This window comes from Callithrix jacchus, chromosome 1 (assembly GCF_049354715.1).
Source record: "Callithrix jacchus isolate 240 chromosome 1, calJac240_pri, whole genome shotgun sequence".
Lineage (NCBI taxonomy): Eukaryota > Metazoa > Chordata > Mammalia > Primates > Cebidae > Callithrix > Callithrix jacchus.
In genome coordinates this window covers 12729681-12752548 of record NC_133502.1, presented here as the reverse complement: position 1 = coordinate 12752548, position 22868 = coordinate 12729681, and the positions used below count along the sequence as shown (strand labels likewise).

The 22868-nt window shown below is 37.8% G+C and overlaps 2 long non-coding RNA genes across 2 annotated transcripts in view; both read left to right on the top strand.

The window, feature by feature from the left end:
* Window positions 1–22868, top strand: part of LOC118152172 (uncharacterized) — a 55084-nt gene that overhangs the window by 20150 nt on the left and 12066 nt on the right. The gene's annotated exons all lie outside the window — the stretch shown is intronic.
* Window positions 5395–17153, top strand: LOC118152175 (uncharacterized). The gene is made up of 3 exons (XR_004740590.3): window positions 5395–6417; window positions 7024–7270; window positions 16547–17153. It is a non-coding gene; the product is annotated as an uncharacterized LOC118152175 (long non-coding RNA).

The following is a 22868-nucleotide window of genomic DNA, read 5'->3' as shown; positions in this document are numbered from 1 at the left end:
AAATAACAGATGCTGGCAAGGATGGGGAGAAAAGGGAATGCTTATGTACTATTGGTGGAAATGTAAATTAGTAAATGTAAATATAAAGCCTCTGTGGAAAACAGTATGGAGATTTCTCAAAGAACTAAAATTAGAATTGCTATTCAATTCAGTAATCCTACTCCTGGGTATCTACCCAAAGGAACAGAAATTATTATAGTAAAAAGATACTTGTACTCATATGTTTACTAATGCAGTATTCACAATAGCAAAGATATGGAATCAATCAAAGTTCCCATCAATGAATAATTGGATAAAGTAAATATTATGTTTATATATACATACACACACACACACACACACACACACATATATATACACACACACACACACACATACAGTGGCATATTACTCATTCCTAGAAAAGAATAAAATTATGTCTTCTGTAGCAACATTGATGGAACTGGAGGCCATTACCTTAAGTGAAATAAGTCAGAAATGGAAGGTCAAATATGGCATGTTCTCACTTACAGGTGGGAGCTAAATAATGTGTACACATGGACATAGAGGGTAGAAAAGTAGACTTTGGAGATTCAGAACGATAGGAGAGTGGGGGCAGGTGAGGGATGAGAAATGACCTAATGCATACAATGTGTGTTCTTTGGGCGACAGTTACACTCAAAGCAGAGAATTCATTATGATGCAATATATCCATGTAACAAAACTGCAGTTGCACTCCCTAAATCTATATAATTTCTTTTAAATCTGTGGAACAAAGAGCTCACTAAAAGGGTTATATTTTTATTTAAATGAATGTTTTAGTTCAAATATGAAATATATTCATTTTACTTCATGATTATTACTAACGATAATTTTGTAGTACAGAGACAGAGGTGGTTAAAAACAAAATGAAGAACTCCATCCCAGGTGTGAGATACTCCCCTGATGCTGACTCCTGCTTTTTGTTTTTGAGACAGAAACTCTCTCTGTTGCCCAGGCAGCTGGATTGCAGTGGTGCCATCTTGGCTCACTGCAACCTCTGCCTCCCAGGTTCAAGTGATTCTCCTGCCTCAGCCTGCAGAGTAGCTGGGATTACAGGCACGCACCAGCTAATTTTTTGTATTTTTTTTTCAGTAGAAACGTGGTGTTACCATGTTGACCAGGCTGGTCTCAAACTCCTGACCTCCGGTAATCTGCCCACCTTGGCATCCCAAAGTGCTAGGATTACAAGTGTGAACCACCATGCCTGGCTGATGCCTGTTATGATGGGTGGCATGATAAGGCAATCCCCAGAACAGCAGGAAACCTGGGGCAGAGCCAGAGTCTTCCAGGCATGGAGCATGTCTCTTTTCCTTCTTATCTCTGGCGACAGAAATCAGTACTGGTTTCCTGGCCTGAGTAAGAGCCCCAAATGATCACAGAAAGAGGATACGAGGAAAGAAAGAAGGAGTTTCTCTTGGCTAGTTGGATGAAGACAAGTATCCATAGCAATTTGGATTTTATGTGCAGACTTCTGCTTCTGGCATAATGTGGATGTGAACTACCTTCTCGTCATAAACAAATAGAAAGCCAGAATAACGATTGAGGCAGCTATGTTCAGATGCTGGACAGCAGAAAGCTCAGGTCTGTGATCTCCGAGATGAGAAGGAATGAGGAGAGACGCAGTTTTTTTTTCTTAGACTTTCTAAACGGGGGCCCAGAGGAGACTGTGGTGGTCTCCCTGAGATGTGGCAACAGAGATGAGAGTGTGGGAAAGAGGAAGCCTCTGCAATTTGTCGGGTAGAGTAACAGAGAGGATAGTGCTGCATGGCTCCAGACTTATGCATAGAGTTCCTTTTTAGACTGAATATTAAGTTTTCTAAATGTAGGAAACTCTATGAATTTGCCCATTATCAAGGAGCTTTCAGCTGAGCAAGTCTCGGAGCTCACAGAGGACTAGAGAACTTCAAGTTCCATCCAGCCAGGACACTGCACATCTGGCTTAGGTGGTGGGACTGAGTTAGCCCTAGAGTAGCATCTGGCTTCGGTGGTGGGACTGAGTTAGTCCTAGAGTAGCATCTGGCTTCGGTGGTGGGACTGAGTTGGCTTCGGTGGTGGGACTGAGTTAGTCCTAGAGTAGCATCTGGCTTCGGTGGTGGGACTGAGTTAGCCCTAGAGTAGCATCTGGCTTCGGTGGTGGGACTGAGTTAGCCCTAGAGTAGCATCTGGCTTCGGTGGTGGGACTGAGTTAGCCCTAGAGTAGCATCTGGCTTCGGTGGTGGGACTGAGTTAGCCCTAGAGTAGCATCTGGCTTCGGTGGTGGGACTGAGTTAGCCCTAGAGTAGCATCTGGCTTCGGTGGTGGGACTGAGTTAGCCCTAGAGTAGCATCTGGCTTCGGTGGTGGGACTGAGTTAGCCCTAGAGTAGCATCTGGCTTCGGTGGTGGGACTGAGTTAGCCCTAGAGTAGCATCTGGCTTCGGTGGTGGGACTGAGTTAGCCCTAGAGTAGCATCTGGCTTCGGTGGTGGGACTGAGTTAGCCCTAGAGTAGCATCTGGCTTCGGTGGTGGGACTGAGTTAGTCCTAGAGTAGCATCTGGCTTCGGTGGTGGGACTGAGTTAGCCCTAGAGTAGCATCTGGCTTTGGTGGTGGGACTGAGTTAGCCCTAGGGTAAAGGTTATTTTAAGCCCACTGTACAAAATTTAAAAATCAGCCTGAAAATTATCAAGTGGTCCACAAGTAATGTAAGTACCTTCTTAAGCAATGTTCAATATGCTTTACAGGAAGGTAACAAAACTTGGAATTCAACAAGACAAAGTCCACTATGTCCAGCATCCAATACAAAAATACTTTGTAATGAAAATCCTTCCCATAAAAAAGTATCAAACCCAGATGATTTCATTGTTGAAGTCTATCTATCATTTAAAAAAGAAATCAGGCCAGGTGCAGTGGCTCACGCCAGTAATCCTAGCACTTTGGGAGGCAGAGGAGGGTGGATTACTTGAGGTCAGGAGTTCAAGACCAGCCTGGCCAACATGGTGAAACCCCGTCTCTATTGAAAATACAAAAATTAGCTGGGCGTGGTGGTGCATGCCTGTAATCTCTGCTACTCAGGAGGCTGAAGCAGGAGAACCACTTGAATCCAGGAGGTGGAGGTTGCAGTGAGCCAAGATCACACCACTGCACTCCAACATAGGTGACAGCAAAACTCTGTCTCAAATAAAATAAAATAAATAAAAAACAATCCTTTACAAATTCTTCAGCAAAAAGACTCACTTTATGAGGCCAACATACTTGCACCAAAAACAAAAACCTTATGAGAAAAGGAAACTGCAGACCAATATTCTTCATTAAATAGACACAAAGTCCTTAACCAAGTATTAGAAAAATCAAACCCAGCAATATACACATATTTTATATCCATACAAACATATTCTTATATGTATATACACATACACACAGATTTGTATATAGACATGCACACATATAAACATACACACACCAATGTTTATGTTAAATTTTTATATATTAATTGAACTTTACACTTAAGATTCATATCAATCTCATATACATAGTATACCTTTTTTACAATTATAAAAACATGAATAGGACAAAATTAATTGGAAAAATATTTGCAAATTCTGCATCTGATAAATGATTCATGTAAAGAATATATAAAGAACTTAGGTTACTCAATACTAAATAGATAAACAACCCAATTAAAAAATAAACAGAGGATCTGAGTAGCTATTTTTCCAAAGTAGATATACAAATGTCTAATGAGCACATGAAAAGATGCTCAACATTATTGTCACTGGGGAAATATAAATCAAAACCACAGTGAGAAATTACTTCACAACCATTAGGATGTATATGATCAAAATGTCAAGTAGTAGCATTGATCAGGATGTAAAGAAGTTAGAACCTTTACACACTCCTTGTGGGAATGTAAAATGGTGTAAACACTTTGGAAAATAGTCTGACACTTCTCCAAAAGGTTAAACACAAAGTTATCATTTGACCCAGCAATTCCATTTCTAGATATATACCCAAGAGAAATGAAAACATATATTCACACAAAATCTTGCACACCAATGTTCATAACAGCATTAGCATTATTCATAATGACCAAGAAGGTAGAAATGACCCCAATGTTCATGAACTAATGAACAGAGAAACAAAATGTGGTATCCACACGCAATAAAGTATTATTTGACCATAAAAAAGCACTAAAATACTGATACATGCTGTAACATGGATGAATCTTGAAAACATTATGCTACATGAAACATGTCAGTCACAAAAAGACTACATATTATCTGATTCCATGTATATGAAATGTCCAGAATAGACAAAATCAATAGAGGCAGAAAGTAGATACGTGGTTTTCCAGGGCTGAAGGGATGAGAGGGTTGAATTTTGGGATTTTTTTGGAGTAGTGATTAAAATATTCTAAATTGGACTGGGCACAGTGGCTCACGCCTCTAATCCCAGCATTTTGGGAGGCCAAGGTGGGCAGATCACCTTAGGTCAGGAGTTCGAGACCAGCCTGGCCAACATGACGAAACTTTGTCTCCACTAAAAATACAAAAAATAGCTGGGCGTGGTGGCATGCACCTGTAATCCTAGCTACTTGGGAGGCTGAGGCAGGGGAACTGCTTGAGGCTGGGAGGTGGAGGTTGCAGTGAGCTGAAATCATGCCACGGCACTCCAGCTTGGGCAACAGTATCAGAGTCCATCTCAAAAAAAAAGTCCTAAATTAATTATTGCACCACTATATGAATATATTAAAAACCATTGACTTGTATACTTTAAATAGGCGAATTATATGGTATGCAAATTATGTATTAATAAAACTATAATAAACAAATACCAGAAAAAGAATGGAAAGATTGTGGAAAGTATTGGAAGATTCAGAGACTGGATGAGTAAATAAAGACAATCGCTGTGGAAGGCAGTTTAATATTACAGAGTGAAAGGGAAAAAATTACATACCCTATGACCGAGAAATGCCACTTCCATGTGTGTGATCTGAAGCATTCCTATCCTACTCATGATTAGATAAAGAGCTTGCATCAGAATGCAAACCAGAGTAACTTCCTCCCCTGAGAAAGACTTGCTACGAGATGTCAGGTGAACTGAAAGTGTGCTTTGGGACACAGTTGATGCTATTTGGTCACAGATTCCTTATCTCTCCATGGACTGTAATACGCTGTAGATGAACAGCCAGTTTGTGGGCTACCTCTCAAGCAGCATCAGTCTAGAGGAACTTGGGCTTGTGCACAAAGAAATACAAATGGTTAAAGCATGTTACAATGAATTAAAAATTAGAACAATCTAATGGTCCATTAAGTGAATTAATAACTGAATTGTGGAATGCTGATTTGGTAGAATACCATTTAGTCACTAAAAGGAAACGTGTTTATGGATGAAAGATCCCAAAATATATAATTCTGAATATAAAAAAGATACAGAATATATATATATCATTTACATTATTAAAAATTTATACAAATTAGTACTCTTATGTTCCCCAAAACAAATACATATTTATTTTTAATGGACTAAAAATATATATATTAAATTCATGACAAAGGCTACCTTTGGGGAGGGAAGGGTAGAATTCAAACTGGGAATAGAGAGCAAAAGGAACTTCGATTTTGTTCATAATGTTTATCGTATTTTCTTTCTAAAAAAAGATTTGAATCAAATGTGTCAAAATGTTAACAGCTTTCAATGATGGGTGGTAGGTTTATGGATACTTGCTATGTTATTTGTACTTGTCTATATTTTTAAATTTCTCAAGAAAAACAACACAATAAGGTGACTGTACTTTTAGTAAATTATGGCTGCATGTTACCCAGATATCTGCTCCAGTTATACTGAGAAACTGGAAGTGTGAAACTCTACCATCTGTTAAAGAAATCTTGACATCCATGGGTAGCAAAGAAACATCAAAAACTGATGTTAAGACTGCATGACTGAGCAAATATACTTGAAAACATGTAGATTATTTTATTAAGCAATGAATGCTGGAAACAAAACCAGATTTTATTGTAGAGTCAGAGAGGATAATGTAGACATTTGAGGTAAAATTATCAATAATATTGATTAAGGTTTTATATGTGATTATCCATTTATTTTTCTGCTGGGTAGGAATAAAGAGATTTTTTAGCTGAATAAAACTTGGTAAAAGTACAAGCTGTTCTGAGGAATTCTTATGTATATTCCAGGCTGTTATTATAGGATTAAAGTGTTAAGTGTGGGGAGGAACACAACATTTGAAGAATCTCAGCTCAAAGGCCCTCCCTCACTAGAAATGAATTGTTGTTCTGACTCATCTTTTGTGCAGACCAAATTCGTTAACTTTCAAGCACTTGCATGACTGTGAGGTTATTTCCTTGCTGGACTTTTGTGCTAGAGACATACTGAGGACAGACTACGGAGAAAATTTCCAAAAGTAGGTGCTTGATGTGTAAATACTTCCCTTGATAACTGATGCCCCAATTAATAGGTAATTGTGCAATCATGTAGTCATGTTTTCATTAAAAAGTTATTGATGCACTTAAGCTGCAATTCCAGCCATTGGTCTACAGCAGATCCTTATACAAAGCATAAGGCAAAATATTGGTCTAGATAAACTCATAGGTATTAGGCCTTTCAGATAAAATAAAACTTTTGCCTTTCTCTAGTAATTCAGTTTAACCAACTTTTAGTCAGTCTTTACTAGGTACCAGATACTTTGTAAGGCAAAAAAAGTACAAAAAGAATAAATTTTATTTCCTACCTTTTAGGGAGTTGTCAAAGAGCATGGAAAACAGATATGTAAACATATTTATAATTCAATGAGATGTTTAAAGATAATATAACTATAAACAATTGTAAGCCCCATGAAGACAGGAGCACATTTTCCTTTCTCATAGTGCCATTTCAGAACTTAACCTAGTGCCTAATGCATTGAATATACTGAACAAGTATTTAACATGTTGTCTTAGTCCATTTGGGCTGCTGTAATCAAATACAAGATACTGGATGGCTTATAAACACAGAAATTTATTTCTTACAGTTCTAGAGATGGGGAAATCCAAGATCAAGTTTCTATCAGATTTAGTGTCTGCTGAGGGCTCACTCTCTGCTTTGAAGATGGTGCCGGCTTGCTGAGTCCTCAGATGGTGAAAAGAGCGAACAGACTCACTTGAGCCTCTTTTATGAGGGCACTAATCCTGCACCTGATGGCAAATTCCTCATGACCTAATGATATAGGACTTAAGAAGAAATCACTCAGGCAGATAGCGAGGGAATAGGAGTCCTTGGTAAGGCTTTTCTTTGGGAAACCCTTTCCCCTATAGAGGAAGCTGGTTCTCTTTTTCCTCTCTTCTACCCATTAAACCGCCACTCCTAAACTCCTCATGTGTCCATGTCCTAAACTTTCCTGGCAGGTGACAATGAGCTCCAGAAAACGTAGTCGCTTCACTAATAATCCCCCAAAGGCCCCACCTCTTACCATTACCATTTTGGGGAGTGGGTTTCACTGTATGAATTTTTGGGTGACGTAAACATTCATAGTATTTGTAAGTGAGCAAAAGTACTGCATACGAGACAGTGATTATGATAGAAGCCATTTTTTAATCTTATGTTAACGTGGCTACTTGGCTAATCCAAAAGTTTAGCTAAAATGGGTAGCCAAAGAAAAGAAGACATACAAGCCTTAAGCATTTTTTAAAAAATAAAAACATCAAATTTTAATTTTTTTTCATTTTTCTTTAATCTTTGGAGAAAGAACCAAACTTTTTTTGTGTGTCCAAGCCTACAGATTGGAAAACAGGTCTCTTTCTTGTGTAAACTACATTTTAATGTGTCTTCCGTGATTTTCAGTTTTAATGTATTTATAGAGCAGGGAATCAAAAAAGACCACAACTTTTTGTTAACTATAGGCACCACAGTGCTATTGAACTAGAACTAAGATTGTGAATGTTCCTAACACAAAGAAATAATAAATGTTAGAGGTGACAGATTTGCTAATTATCCTGATTTGATCACTATACATTATACACATGTATTGAAATAGTACACTTTGCCCTATAAATATGTACAATCATTTTGTCAATTACCAAAAAAACAAAAACAAAAAACGATTCTCTTGTGAAACATCAGAGTTTCCTATCCCTCTAGATTGTTTATTGTTTTGGAAACATTCAAACCTATTCTGCCTAGTTAGTTTTTGAATACCTTTTTGTGTGTTTTTGAACACCTTTTTGTGTGTTTTTGAACTTAAGTCTTCATGGAGTCTTCTCAAAAGAACATTCAAATTAGCTTTCAGAGAGACATTGAATATATCTTTTGCCCACGCACATTTTCTTGGCTTGGGTAAGCATTAGTTAAATTGTATGATTACAACAACAGAAACCACTTGTATAAGTGTTTTGAAGTGACTTTTAATGAGTCCACATTGATTTAATGGGAAAGCCAGCTGGAGCACTGCAGAACAGCCTGATAGAAGCCTGTATTGGGTGTTCTGTGGACAGTTTACAGAGCGAGGGAGATGGCTGGCTAATACAGAGAGTTTAGGAATGGGGATTGTTAAGAGAAACCTTGTATAATAATATCAGAAGAGTTGATGAGAAACCAAATTTAAAAGATGGTTATGATTTGCTAGGTAGAAAAGAAAGATAACTCTTCCAGAGAAGGGAACTACTCTTGTAAAGACACAAAGCTTTTAAGTAGGACCATGTGTAGGGGAAACCTGGCTTACTGCTATATATCCTTATAAGCGTTTTCCTAAGCAAGTACTAATAATTGCTTTTTCTAAGAGAGATATAACCAGGATTATCAACCCAGTCATTATTAAGGTGATTAACTAAGGTAATCAATATAGCTGCTGTTTACTGGAACCTGTTATTAAATGTACCTTTCTAGAGAGTTGCCATTTGATTTTGCATGAGAATAAAAGGAAGGAAGGAAGAAAACAGGGGGGAAGGCAGGGAGGAAGGAGCATACATAAATGGATTCAAAGCAAAATCTTCTTATAGGCATAGTCCTTACTTGCATGCTACCACACTCCTGGTAGGCTTACTAAGGGCTCTTCTATTTCATTAAAGTTGAAAGAGCAACTTTAGAAATTATTTTACTTATTTATGTAAATATTTATCACACACACCTAGATTCAATCCCTTTTTAAAACACAACTTTATTTTTGAATATGAACATAAGGTCAATCATAAAGTCATAATTTCATATTGTATTTTAAAGATTAGAAGTTATCATTATATTCTAAAAATATACCTAAATTTTCATAAATCGCTTTCCCCAGAAAAATGATATATTACAGAGGGCTCATAGAAGTCATAGAATTGGGGTACAAAGTGGCTTCCACCGGAGGTCATGGCGCTCGCGAAGGCGAGGCCATCAGTTCAAGGCTAACCTGAGCAACCTCATAAGCTCAAACTGATTGGCAAAAAAAAAAAAAAAAGAAGTCATAGAATTATTTTCAAATTATTAACAAACTATAGAAGAATAAAGATTGTCACTGATTTTAAAGTATATTTTTCTTTGAGAGGTTATAATTTTGTTTTTTAAAGAGGGAAATTCATGAGGTGACTGAAACCTTACCATACAGATTGTTAAATTTTTAAGCTTTTCTCTCAGTAAATTTTTCTCTTAAGATGCTTATATTATCTTTTCAGAAATCCTTCTAATGTTTCAAAGAATCTAGTTTTTGTAGTGGGTTTTAGTAGGCCCATTTCAGACTGTACAAAAATATTTGCTAAAATACCATGGAAACAAACAGAAAACCAGATTGTGGAAACAAATCTTCATTAAATAGTCATTTTCGCTTTTAGACTTCCTTTATTACAACTAGAAAAGATCTGTTTTAAAGCTTTCTTCCATTATTTATGGGAAAATATTTTTACTATTTTGTATCAAAGTAAAACATCTTCATGTTCTTTAAAGTCAAAATTTCCTATTGGAGTTATAAGGCAAAACAAAGATTCTCTTTCCTGTCAATTTTTAACCCTCACTTTAAAGCCTTTTTGCTTTTTTTTGGAATTTACCTCATCTTTAAAATAATATTCTCATAATGTTATTTCATTTTTAAATTTTAGATATCTATACATTCTTATAATGATAGATAAGGTTTTTTGTGCTTTAACTTTAAAATAATTAATTTTTGTGAGTACATAGTAGGTGTATATATTGATAGATGAGATCTAATTTTCTACCATCTCCCCATTTTCTCAAAATAATAAATATTCAGTCAATATTTACAGTTTCTATCATTATGAAATAAATATTACTCACAAGTGGCAATACTGTGTGTGTTTCTTTTGTCTGCATGTCATTTTGTTTTTATCTAATGAATAAAGTGTGGAGGGTTTTTTTTCTTTTTTGTTTGTTTTTTTGAGAGTGGGTCTCACTGTATTGCCCAGGCTGGAGTGCAATGGCATGATCAGAACTCACTGTAGCCTCAATCTCCCAGGCTTAAGAAGTCCACCCACCTCAGCCTCCCAAGTAGCTGGGACCACAGGCATGCACCAAATGCCTGGCTAATTTTTGCATTTTTTTCAGAGATGAGGTTTTTCTATGTTGCCCAGGATGGTCTTGAACTCCTGAACTTAATCAGTCCACTGGTCTCAGCCCCCTAAAGTGCTGGGATTACAGGCATAAGCCATCACAACTGGCCTGTTTCATGTTACTCTCTTTTGCTTGCTAAATTATGCCTGTTCTGTATTATACTTTTCTTTAAATTCTCCACAGGAAGAGGAAACCTCCTCTGGCCAAATACCATTTCTTTTCATTGTGAAACAGCCCTCTTAGAATCTTTCTGCTTCAGTGTGGAAGAGCTGCCCTTTTATCTGCTGAGGGGCTCTCATCTGGAGACTTGGGAAGTATGTCTCTCTTTAGCTCTAGTAATAATAGCTTTATATATCTTGATGCTTCAGTATGGGTTACATACATATTTACTTCCTGAATTGACTTCTTTATCATTATATAATGACTTTCTTTTTATCTTTTTACAGTTTTTGTCTTGAAATATATTCTATGTGACATAAATGTAGTAACTTCTCCTTTTTGGTTTGCACTTGGCATGGACTGTCTTTTTCCATCCCTTTATGTTTAGTGTTCGTGTGTCTTTATAGGTAGAGTGAGTTTCTTGTAGGCAGCATATGGTTGGGTCTTGGTTTCTATTCATTCAACATCTCCATATCTTTTGACTGGATAATTTAGTGCATTTATATTAAATGTTATTATTGACAAGTGAAGATTACCACTACAATTTTATTTGTTTTCTGTTTGTTTTGTTGGTCTTCCTTTCTTCTTCCTTACTTTCTGGCTTTCCTTATGTAAAAGTAATTTTCTCTGGTCAGATGTTTTAATTTCTTAATCTTCCTTTGTATCTCTTATAGGTTTTTGTTTTGTGGTTACCATGAGGCTTGCAAATAACATCTTATAACCAATTATTTTGAACCGATGACAGCTTAACACTGATTATAAAGAAAAGGAAAACAGAGTAATGAAAAAACCAAAAATCTCTGCACTTCAACTACATTTCCCCTCCAGCTTTTCAGCTTTTTTTTTTTTTTTTGAGACAGAGTCTTACTCTGTCACCCAGGGTGGAGTGCAGTGTTGTAATCTTAGCTCACTGCAAACTCTGCCTCCTGTGTTCAAGTGATTCTCCTGCCTCGGCCTCCTGAGTAGCTGGGATTATAGGTGGTCACCACCATGCCTGGCTAATTTTTGCATTTTTAGTAGAGACAGGATTTCACTCTGCTGGCCAGGCTGGAAACTCCAGACCTCAGGTGATCCACCCACCTCCACCTCTCAAAGTGCTGGGATTACAGGTGTGACCCACTGCACCTGGCTGGCCAACTTTTTAACATTTTATTGTTTCCATTTATATATTTTTATACTGTCTATCTTTTAAAAAGTTTTTGTTGTTCTTATTTTTCATAGGCCTGTCATCCCACTAAATATATGGTTTCCACACTGCAATTATAGTGTTAGAGTGTTCTGTATTTGTCTGCATGCATACTATTACCCTTTTACACCTTCAGATGATTTCTTGTTGCTCGTTAATGTCTTTTTTTTTTTTCTTGAGGCAGTGTCTCACTCTGTTTCCAAGGCTGGAGTGCAGTGGCATGATCTTGGATCACTGCAACCTCCATCTCCTGGGCTCAAGCAATCCTTCCACTGCAACGTCCCAAGAAGCTGGGATTACAGGCACATACCACCATACTTGGCTAATTTTTGTATTTTTTGTAGAGAAGGGGTTTTGCCATGTTTCCCAGTTTGGTCTCAAACTCCTGAGCTCAAGTGATCTGCCCACCTTGGCCTCCCAAAGTGCTAGGATTACAGGCATGAGCCACCAACACCAGGTGCCATTAATGTCATTTTCTTTCGAGTTGAAGAATTCTCTTAAACATTTCTTGTAAGTCAGTTCTAGTGTTGACAAAAGCCCTCAACTTTTGTCTGTGAAAGTCTTTATTTCCTCTTCATGTTTGAAAGATGATTTTTCTGGCTGGGCGCAGTGGCTTATGCCTGTAATCCCAGCAGTTTGGCAGGCCGAGGCGGGTGGATCACGAGGTCAAGAGATCGAGACCATCCTGGCCAACATGGTGAAACCCTGTCTCTACTAAAAATACAAAAAATTAGCTGGACATGGTGCCACGTGCCTGTAATCCCAGCTACTCAGGAGGCTGAGGCAGGAGAATTGCCTGAACCCAGGAGGCGGAGGTTGCGGTGAGCCGAGATCGTGCCATTGCACTCCAGCCTGGGTAACAAGAGCGAAACTCCGTCTCAAAAAAAAAGAAAGAAAGATGATTTTCCTGGATGTAATACTACAGGTCGGAAGTGTTTTTTCCTTGAGCACTTTGCATATGTCATCCCACTCAATCCTGGCCTTAAGGTTGCTGCTGAGAAATCTGTTGCCTTACATATCAAAGTTCGTTTATATGCTATTTTCTTCCTTCCTCTCTTTGTTTTTAGAATATTTTCCTCATCTTTGACCTTGAGGTAGACTTATTTGGGTTGAATCATTCTGGTGTTCTTTAACCTTCTTGTTCTACTCTGATCTTTCTCTGTTCTCTTTAGGGCCAATAACTTTTAGTTTGGCCTTTTGAGAATTGGTCAGTGTGCTTCATTAAAATTTTCTCTTCTGACTGTGTATTTTTATATAGCTATCTTCAAGCTCATGGCTTTTTTCCTCTGCTTGATCAACTCTGATGTTGAGAAACCCATACACTTTTCAGTTTGTCAATTAAAATTTTTAACTCAGGAATTTCTGCTTGATCTTTTGTTTTTATTTCTATTTCTTTGTTAAGTTTCTCTGATGGAATTCTGAATTCCTTCTGTGTTATCCTGAAGTTTATTGAGCTTCCTCAAGATAGCTGTTTTGAATTCCCTGTCTGAAAGGTCATGTTTCTATCACCCCAGGATTGGTCAGTCGTGCCTTACTTAGTCCATTTGGTGAGCTCATGTTTTCCTGGATGTTCTTGGTGCCTGGAAACATTTGTTAATGTCTTGGCATTGATGAGTTAGGTATTTGTTCCAATCTTCACAATCTGGGCTTATTTATACTCATCCTGCTTGAGAGGGCTTTCTATGAATTCAAAGGGGATTAAGTGTTGTGTCCTAAGAGAGAATTTCCTGGGTTACCAGGCAAAGTCTTTTACTCTCTTTCCTCTCTTTTTCTCAATCAGAAAGAGTCTCTCTTTGCTCTGAGCTACCTGGAATTGGAGCAAGGGTGACACAAGCACTCCTGGTGCCACCATAGCTGGCATTGCACAAGGTCACACTTGAAGCCCCGCAGACTAGCATAGTACTGGGGCTCACACAAGGCCTGCAGCAATGACTTGCTGGTTGCTTCTCCTGTTTGTTCAAAACTGAAGACCACACTTTCATCAGCAAGTAGTGAATTCTGATGAGACCGGGTCCATACCACCAGGGCAGTGAATTCTCTTCTGGCCCAGGATGGGTCTAGAAATTTCATCTAGGAAAAAAGACCACAAATTTTTCTGCTTCTTCCCCAGTGCAGAAGGAGTCTCTTCCAGGGATGCACTTCCTGAATTGGGAAAGGAGTGATGCAGGCACTCCCTTGGCCAACACAGCTCCTTTGAATTATACCCTAAGTCCACTGCCTCTGAAATTAGTGCAGCACCGGGGCTTGCTCAAGGGCTGCAGTCCTTTGTAGCCTGACTGCCACTCAAATTTATTCTGGGTTCCAGGTCACTTTCATCAGGCAGTGGTGAAGCTGGCTGGAACTCAAGTTCCTCCTGCTGAAATGAAGACATCTCCTCTGGCCCAGGCTGGTCTAAATGCTGCCTCTGTAGACGCCAGCAGAATTATGCTCTGTGTTGTGTTTTGCTGTGACAAGACAGCACTGAGTTTCAATGCAAAGTCGTACCTTGCTTCACTCTCTCTGCCAAGCACACAGATTCTTTCTCCATATGCTGCCTGGGGACGGGGAACGGGTGGTATAGGCAATGCAAGACTGTCTGTCCTACCTTCTTCAGTGCCTCTTTCCTTTATATTATGTTCAAACCAGGTACTGTGATTACTCACCTCATATTCTGGTTCTTATGAAACCCTCTTATGTGCATAGTTATTTAAACTGGTGTTCCTGTAAGAGAGCGAACATTGGAGGGTTCTATTCAGCTATCTGGCTCATGAGTAGATTTGTTAAACAAAAGGAATCAATGTTCAATATTCCAGATCTCAGGTTTTACCAAGGCATTATTAAATAAATAAATCTGTTTATTTAATAATGTCTCTCAATAACCTATCATCTAATGAAAACTAAGTAAATATTTGTGGAATAAATGAATGAGCATTTGTAGCAGTGCCAAGTTACTGCAAGAGCCAAGTGTTACTGCTGTATCACTATAGGTTTCATTACTATATATTTAAATTTGTATAGATGGATACATTAAGAACGCATACCTTAATAATGACTAATATAACTTTATTTTTAAACATTTGACATACACCTTAAAGTTGAATACAATGAATATGGTAAAATTCATTATGGAGGGTTTTCTTGGAAAAAGCAATTCAAGCAAATGCTAGAGGAATAAATATACTTGTTCAGTTCAGTGGTTTGGAGTCTCATAGATCCTAATAAGTGCCTGGAATTCTAGGTAATGGGATGAGAGATGCACTGAAAAGTTAAACTAGGTTAAAGACATGGTCAGATTCCCACTTGAGAGAGACGAGGCTGATGGCCATGTTGGGATGGACTCAAAGGAGTCCGTGGGTTCAGTAGAAGGCCCTCTCTCTGAAAGTTTCTGTAAGGACAAGAGAACTATTAGGCTCTATAAATATTTGGAATATAATCCCCGAGACAGTGACTGACTGTAGAGTCGTGGTGAAGGATGGGATGATGTCAACATCCATGGACTACTGGCTGACTTGTAGTCCCACTCACGAAGACAGGCAATTTATGAAAGCAATGAGAATACATGCTGAGAATCTGAGATCCCTATGCAACACCCAGCTGGAAATGCCAAGCAGAAAGTTAGAGAAATGTAAAGTTTGCTGTGGAGTTTATCTATAAACATGTAGCTAAAATAGCTACATAAATGCATATGCATATACATACATCTTTTTAAAAATAATTTTCCTTTTAAAATTATGGGCATGTGATACATGCATATATTTATGGGGTACATATGATGTTTTGATACAGGCATATTGTATTAGTTCATTTTCACACTACTATAAAGAAGTTCCCTGAGACTTGGCAATTTATCAGAGAAAGAGGTTTCATTGACTCAGAATTCTGCGTGGCTGGGGAGGCCTCAAAAAACTTACAATCACGGCAGAAGAGGAAGCATGCACCTTCTTCATAAGGCCGCAGGAGAGAGAACAAAGGAGGAAACTCCAAGCACTGTTTAAAGCTCATGAAAACTCACTCACTATCATGAGAACAGCATGGCAGAAACTGCCCCCATGATCCAAGCACCTCCCTCCCCGACATGTAGGAATTACAATTTGAGATGAGATTTGGGTGAGGACACAGAACCAAACCATGTCAGATGTAATGTGTAATAATCACATCAGGGTATTGGAGTATCCATCCTTCAGGTATTTATCCTTTCTTTGTTTTAGGAACATTCCAATTCTACACTTAGTTATGTTCCATATAATCAATTATTACTGACTATCGTCAACCTGTTGTGCTATCAAATGCCAGGTCTTATCTACTGTACACACACATACTCCTTCATCCATAGCTAGCGGTAACTATATATTTATATGTGAATGAAATTTATCTCATATATCTATATATAAACATGTTTATCAGTAAGAACAGTTGATATTACTTTATATGAGAAGTGAGTCCAGGTTCAAATATTGATTTCATACATATGAAATCAGAAATATCTGATATCTGTGTAGATAAAGCAATACATAGTTATTTTTATTTCACATATTAAAACGTATGAAATATATAAGATATAGTGCACACTGATATTCTAAAATTTTATCATAGAAGACAATGTATTCTAAATGGTCAACTCTGGGAGGCCACAGAAGTTTAAAAAATATCAGGATATGAAATGCTTAAATTCAATATTCTGCAAAACTCTTAGATTAAACACAAACATCGAAGATGAGAAATTCCACGCAAAAACGGAGAAAGAAAGAGTAGAGGAAGACTACAACCATCTGACGCAGTGACTTAGTTGGATCCTATGAGAAGAATGCAGACTGGGGACTGAAGCTTCTGCTCCCATACCCAGGGTTCCTGCAGAACGTGATGACTCCAGGATTCTACAATCTGGACCTAGGGTAACACTGGAAAGCAAGCTTTGGCTGTCATATTGTCCAAATTATATGCTTCCTCTGACAAGCACATAGTCTGTACTGGATATAGGGCCAGCCTTACCATTAAATTTCAAGGGAAAATGGGAGGAGACTTCTTATTCATGTAAAAACAGAGTAACTTTGACTTAAGACCTGCATTGTTTGAGTTTTTTGTCACCAGCATGAGACAAACGAAGATTATGTTTTGTCCCCATCTTGTGGCCATGATATGTAACACTGAGCATAAAGAGTCATAGTCTATTTAGGAAGTATATATATATGTTTAACTGTCTTAATCTCAAATGTGTCATCCAGATTATCCTCCTTCTCTCAGAGCTTTCCCCTAACATTCACTACATCACCCCCAATACACACACAAATACACAGCCTTCATAATTGTTAATGACCTCAACTATCTATAGCTTTTCTAATTTCAGTGGTCTAAAATTTATGCTGAAACTGGATTATAGTTTGCAAAATAAAATTGAGGAGGTTACCTTAAGTGACACCTCTTCTACATAGTATATTTGCTTTTCCATTCACACCTCCTGAACCACTGCCTACCCCTACCACCGGCCAACAAATTACCTCTTTTTTTTGAAAGATTAATAATTAGCCAGCTGAGTTTTGAAGCATTTGAAACTTTTGCCTACTTAAAAACTGACTCCCTGACTTACATGAAATTTCTATATGAGTAGTCATATACTAAATAAAATTTAAAATTTCAGCTCTTTAAACATTTATCAACTACTGTGCATATCAGCCAGCCCTCAATCCTTCTCCCTCCTGAAACTTCCTCCATCACCAGCACAAACCCTGAGCGGTGATAGAAACAGCATGGGCTCAGGCACCACCAGGCAGACAAATCATAGTAGTCTGTAGTCATGTGCTTACCATGCCCATTGATCAAAATATTAATTAAAAATAAATGTAGAATGAACCATGCTATGTTGAGAGAGAAATCAGAGATTTTTGAGATGAAGATCATTTATGATAACTGAGAATGAACATGTATTTTGCTTAGAATAAATGACGGGTGAAACCTTCTGAGATCAGCGAGAGGGAAGATAATCTGTTGCTAATGAAACTAGAATTTTAAAACAGTGATCCTCATTGGACAGTCGCTTGGGTTGTGTGGAGGGTGGGGGCAGGTCATTGGTAGGCAAAGCAAATAATCAATGTGTTTTCTAAGTTTAGAAATGAAGGAAATAGTTTGGATCTGTGTCCCCATCCAAATCTCATGTTCAATTGCAATCCCCAGTGTTGGAGGTGGGGCCTGGTGAGAGGTGACTGGATCATGGAGTGGGTTTCTTATGGTTTAATACCATCTCCCTTAGTGCTGTCATGGTGATACTGTTCTTCTGAGATATGGTTGTTCAAAAGTGTGCAGCACCTCACCCCTCTCTTCCTCCTGCTCCAGCCATGTAAACTGGTGTTTCCCCTTTGACTTCCACCATGATTGTAAGTTTCCTGAGGCTTCCTCAGAAGCCGAGCTGATCCTGCCAGGCTTCCTGTAGAGCCTGTGAAAGTGTGAGCCTCTTCTCTTTAAAATTACCCAGTCTCAGGTATTTCTTCACAGCATTAAGATAATGAATTAATATAGAAATTATTATTTTGTCCTACATACTATAGAAGTTAAAGCTTTGAGGAAACTCTTCCCAGATAGTGGTTGTATATGTTGAGATTTTCAGGTTTATCAAAATGAGCCAAGGATCGAAACTATCATGAAACCCTGATCTGAAAAATGAAGGATAGGCTGGGTGTGGTAGCTCACACCTGTAATCCCAGCACTTTGGGAGGCCGAGGCGGGTGGATCACGAGGTCAAGAGCTCGAGACCATCCTTGTCAACATGGTGAAACCCCGTCTCTACTAAAAATACAAAAAATTAGCTGGGCATGGTGGCGCGTGCCTGTAATCCCAGTTACTCAGGAGGCTGAGGCAAAAGAATTGCCTGAACCCAGGAGGTGCAGGTTGTGGTGAGCCGAGATCGCGCCATTGCACTCCAGCCTGGGTAACAAGAGCGAAACTCCGTCTCAAAAAAAAAAAAAAAAAGAAAAAGAAAAAATGATTTTTTTTTTTACTCTTTTTTACTCCCGGACTTAAAATCGTTATTTGACTTGCTCTCTATTAGAACGTGGGTTGGTAACAGGTCTAGAGAGAATATATGGACTATAAAAATGATCCTGTTTTCAAAATGTGTAAAAAAAATCAATGTATTACATTGTTTTCTGTATTTTCAGTATTAAAACTCCTTTATTAAAAGAGTTTTATTAAACATACTATTGTCTCCCTAAAGGCCAAGGCCGTTATAAATATCATTTTTTAAAAGAATTTTCATATTTTTACCGTAAAGGTAATATACACTTAGTATAAACAAATAAATTCAAACATTGAGATGGAAGAAAAGGCAAGTTCTTTTTATGCAGAGTGAAATTAGAGCCGGTGGTTAAACACACTCTGACGTGACCGTTTTGTGGTGGGTAATTCCATCAAAAGCCAGGGTCAAATACTCGGTTTCTTTGAGAATCACCAGGCCTGCCACTAGGGGGCAGACATGCCTAATTTTGTGATTAAATTTTCTGGAAACGGGATTGAGGCTTTAAGGGGTTTTTTGCAGACCTGACAATGAAGAAAAAACAAAACTAAACTAAAAAACTCTCTGGAAATTTCTTAAAATATGAAAGAGAGAAAGAAAGAAAAACTGGCTATGTAGCTTTACTCAGTTCCATTAAAAACACTGGACAGCTACACATTTTTATGTGTATGCAGGTGAGCAAAACACGCTAGTAAAATATGGCCTGTGGCTGGAAATTCCAGGATAAGTGAGAGAGTAGTAATGCTTTTAAGGATCTCCCAGAGGTCAAATGATCAAGAAAGTCGAAAGTCAGGGTAGATGCTGTGTCTCTCCCACCCATGAATGTGGATAGGGTTCTAAAGATCGAGAGATTTCCACGTCTGTATGTAATCCGTAGGTACAATGCTTATTATATTTAAATATATGAACATATTTTTTCTTATAATTCAAAAACTATTTGATGAGCATCTATTTCTTTGTGCTAAAAAATAAGAGCTATTTATTTGTTAACGGACTAGTCAAGGTCTTTGTGATTGTGGGCCTTAAAATCCAAAGGAAAGAGAACTTTAAAAATTACGTATACATACACACGCATATATTTGTATTTACATAAATGTGCATAATTAGAATTAGCACTGTGAAGCAAATGAATAAGAAGCAGTGGTAATTGATAGTTGAAGGAAACTACTGTGAATGGGATGATCAGGGAAGGACCCTTGGGGGTCCTTAGGTCATATTCCTAACCTGAAGGAAAATGTACACTGAAGGACATGCCAGGTGGCTGGGCATGACACTCTGCATTTCTGAAGTCCAGGTGGCTGGAGGACCGTCTCGGGGCGAGTGCCATGTGAGGCTGGATAAGCAGTCAAAAGTCATGTCCTACAAGACCCTGTAGTCTAGTATAACTAAGAGACATGGAAACGTCCAGGTATTCTGCTCTCCGGCTATACGGATACCTTTGTCGATGTCAGGAGGCTCCGCTGGAAAGGACAGGGTGATATTGACACCCATGGACAGGGAAGCATCACACGGTCCTGTTGGAGTGAGGACATGAGTCCACAGCCAGCTCTCAGTGGATCCATAATCACACAGTAATGATTTCCTCAGTCCCCAGATGTATAATTGGAATGGACATAGGTAGGTGGAAAGAGAAAATATGGGGAAAGTTATACCATGCAAATGCTAAGAATAAGAAAGCTGTGTGACTCTGTCAATACCGACAAAGTAGTCTTCAAGATGAAGAGTACGGCCAGGGATACCCAGCAACAGGTCACAATGGTGATGGACATTCGATTCGAATATAGCAAACAGCAATGTATATGCCTCAGTAACAGAGCTTCAAAATATGTGAAGCAAAGATTAACAGAACTAAAAGGAGAATAGGCAATATATAATAAAAATTTAAGACCTAACACTTTTTTTTCTCAGGAACTGATAGAACCAGACAAAAACATGAGTAAAGATATTGAAAATTTTAACATTGCCAACCTTGCCTTACTTACATGCACAATGGCAGAGTATTCTGTCTTTTCAAGGTTGAAAAGATTCGGTGGACACAAATGTCCACCGAAATGGACCATATGCTGTTTCCTTAAATGTCTTGATAACTTTCAAAAGATTTCAGAGTATGTTCTCTGACCACAGTGCAACTGAGTTTAAAACCAGTAACAACAGCACATGCTTTAAAACCTCCAAATATTTAAAATTCATTGCTCAAATAAATCACAAGAGAAATTAGAAAATATTTTAAACCGAAAAATAATTAAAATACAGTTTATCAAAATTAAGGAATACTGCTAATGCAGTGTTAAGTGGGAAATGCATACTTTAGGAAGGGGGATAAATTTAAAATCATTGATTTAAATGCATCTTTCAAGGCTAGAAACAGAAGAGTATATTAAACCTAAAGTAAGTAAGTGAAATTAAATAAGAATGATAAGAGCAAAAATCATTGAAAAAGAAAAAAGACAATTGAGAACATTTATGGTAGAAAATAATTCTTCAAAAAGATTAACCAAACTGATAGCTAGTACTCATTGAGTGAAAAGAGAGAAAACAAAAATTAGAAATATCAAGGATGAAAGAGCATATCACTCCAGTGATGAAAAAAGTTAATATGAATAAAAATAGTATGAATAACTTTATGCCAATAAATTTTAAAACTCAAATGAAAAATAAAACCATTTAAACCTGCTATAAAATAAACAGAAATTTTTATTAAGGATATTAAATTTGCTATCAAAAACCTCCCCTCAAAGAAAAGTTCAGGTCCATATGATTTTACCTGTGAATTCTATCAAACACTTAAAAGAAGAAATAATAGTAACCTCACACAAACTATTTGGAAAGCAGAAGAGGAAGAAGGAATATTTCCAACTCATTTAATGAGGCCAATATCATCCAGATATCAAAATATAAAAAGGACATAAACAAACAACAACAATAAAATTTTGCAAGAAAAGAAAATTATAGGTCAATATTACTCAAGAATTTTGTAATACAAGTGAAAATCCTTAACATAATATTAGCAAATTGAGTCAGCCAATATAAAAGAAGAAATAATACCTCATGGGGTTCTTTCAGGAAATAAATGTTAGGATAACTTTTGAAAATAGATGCTATTCACCATGTTAACAGAATAAAAATGAAAATTCATATGATTCTGTCTTCAGTAGATGCAGAAAAAGAATTTGACAAACTCTGGCTCCCATTTGTGATTAAAACTCCTACAAATGAGGAATAGAAGAATAACTCCATGTCCATTTTTGGTTCTGCTAAGATAGCTGAGGGCTCCCATGAGTCACACAGGCTGAATCACTTCAACCAGCCCCGAGGTGACTATATGCTGTGATCTTTGTATCCTTCTGAGGCACTAGCGAAAGATTGTCTAGCCAAACTCTTGGTTTCTCCTCCAGAGTGCACTTAGTGATGGTAAGTTTCCTAATTTTAGAACTTTTGCAATCTGCATATACAGAATTTTTCAAAACACTGAGTGTCGATTTTATTTCACTTACTAGTTGTTCCCTCAACTTATTTCTCTCCTTTTGCATTTTACTGTCAGAGGGAAGAAGAAAGCAGATCATTCCCTGAGCTTGCTACTGGGACAGCCCCTCAGTTAAACAAGCAAATTCATCTCTTACAAGCTCCTATTTCCCACTTAACTGCAAGACATAATTCCATGAAGCTTTCTGTACTCCTAACAAAGCTCTCCTTTGCCTCACTTTCCAATAACACAATCCTCCTTTCTTTGTGAGTCCTCACTGGTAGCACTTTAACGAGGTTTCTACCAACAGTCTGTTAGCAAGGAATTAGGTTTTCTCTGAGACAATACAGGAAGGCTTCTCATTTCCAACCTTTTGGCAGCAGGATCTTCCCCACTCGTATTTTCCCTAAAAGCCTGCTCAAGGCAATCTAGGCTTTTTTACCATGTTCTGTAAAATTCTCCTACCTTTGCTCATTACTCAATTCTAAAGCATGTCTCCATGTTTGGCATTTGCTGTAGTAGCATGCTACTTCCAAGTAGTAAAATGTG